General features: G+C 48.3%; 1 non-coding gene across 1 annotated transcript; it reads right to left on the reverse strand.

The window, feature by feature from the left end:
* TRNAR-UCU (transfer RNA arginine (anticodon UCU)) lies at positions 1 to 73 on the reverse strand. The gene has a single exon. It is a non-coding gene; the product is annotated as a tRNA-Arg (tRNA).
* Between the last annotated feature and the right edge of the window lie 1930 nt (positions 74 to 2003).

A 2003-nucleotide genomic window follows, 5' to 3' on the forward strand; every position in this document is an offset into this window, starting at 1 on the left:
TATCCCGAGTGGGATTCGAACCCACGACCTCTTGATTAGAAGTCCAGCGCGCTGTCCATTGCGCAATGAGGACGGCTATCCACTGTGCCATGAGGACGGCTATCCACTGTGCCATGAGAACAGCTATCCACTGTGCCATGAGAACAGCTATCCACTGTGCCATGAGGACAGCTATCCACTGTGTCATGAGGACAGCTATCCACTGTGTCATGAGGACGGCTATCCACTGTGTCATGAGGACGGCTATCCACTGTGTCATGAGGACAGCTATCCACTGTGTCATGAGGACAGCTATCCACTGTGTCATGAGGACGGCTATCCACTGTGCCATGAGGACAGCTATCCACTGTGTCATGAGGACGGCTATCCACTGTGTCATGAGGACGGCTATCCACTGTGTCATGAGGACAGCTATCCACTGTGTCATGAGGACAGCTATCCACTGTGTCATGAGGACGGCTATCCACTGTGCCATGAGGACAGCTATCCACTGTGTCATGAGGACAGCTATTCACTGTGCCATGAGGACAGCTATCCACTGCGCCATGAGGACGGCTATCCACTGTGTCATGAGGACAGCTATCCACTGTGTCATGAGGACAGCTATCCACTGTGTCATGAGGACAGCTATCCACTGTGCCATGAGGACAGCTATCCACTGTGTCATGAGGACGGCTATCCACTGTGTCATGAGGACGGCTATCCACTGTGTCATGAGGACAGCTATCCACTGTGTCATGAGGACAGCTATCCACTGTGTCATGAGGACAGCTATCCACTGTGTCATGAGGACAGCTATCCACTGTGTCATGAGGACGGCTATCCACTGTGTCATGAGGACAGCTATCCACTGCGTCATGAGGACAGCTATCCACTGCGCCATGAGGAGAGCTATCCACTGTGTCATGAGGACAGCTATCCACTGCGCCATGAGGACGGCTATCCACTGTGTCATGAGGACAGCTATCCACTGCGTCATGAGGACAGCTATCCACTGTGTCACGTGTGTGTTCCACATCCACATCCACTCACCTAGTTCACCTAGTTGTACTCACCTAGTTGTACTTGCGAGGGTTGAGCTCTGGCTCTTTGGTCCTGCCTCTCAACTGTCAATTAACTGGTGTACAGGTTCCTGAGCCTATTGGGCTCTATCATATCTACACTTGAAGCTGTGTATGGACTCTGACTCCACCACATCACTTCCTAATGCATTCTAATTGTCAACCACTCTGACACTAAAAAAGTTTTTTCTAATATCTCTGTGGCTCATTTTTAGTTTCCACCTGTGTCCCGTAGTGCGTGTGCCCCTTGTAATAAATAGTCTTTATCTACCCTATCAATTCCTTTGAGAATCTTGTATGTGGTGATCATGTCCCCCCCTAACTCATGTGCCTTCTAGCGACATGAGGCTTAATTCCCATAGTCTCTCCTTGTTGCTCATAGCTCTCAGTTCGGATGCTAGTCTGGTGGCAACCCTTTGAACCTTTTCCATTTTTGTTTTTCGCTTGACTAGATATGGACTCCATGTTGGAGCTGCATACTCTAGTATTGGTCTGACATATGTGACATACAAAGTTCTGAATGATTCCTTACACAAGATTCTAAAGGCCGTTTTTATGTTAACCAACCTGGCATATGCTGCTGATGTTATCCCCTTGATATGGGTTTCAGGGGACAGGTCTGGTGTCATATTACCCCCTACCCAAGTCTTTCTCTCTCTCTCTCTCTCTCTCTCTCTCTCTCTCTCTCTCTCTCTCTCTCTCTCTCTCTCTCTCTCTCTCTGACTATTGAAGAATATCATCTCCCAAGTGATACCTTGTATCTGGCATCTTGCTCCCTACACTTAACATCATTAAATTACATTTGCTTGGGTTAAACTCCAACAATCATTTGTTCGACCATTCCTTCAGTTTGTCCAAGTTATCATTGTCCTGTGTGTCATCATTACTCGCATGTTACTACGTGCTGTCTAAGGTCCTTGTGAGAGTCGACGCCGCCACCCT

This window comes from Procambarus clarkii, chromosome 1 (genome assembly GCF_040958095.1).
Source record: "Procambarus clarkii isolate CNS0578487 chromosome 1, FALCON_Pclarkii_2.0, whole genome shotgun sequence".
In the NCBI taxonomy this organism is placed as follows: Eukaryota; Metazoa; Arthropoda; class Malacostraca; order Decapoda; family Cambaridae; genus Procambarus; species Procambarus clarkii.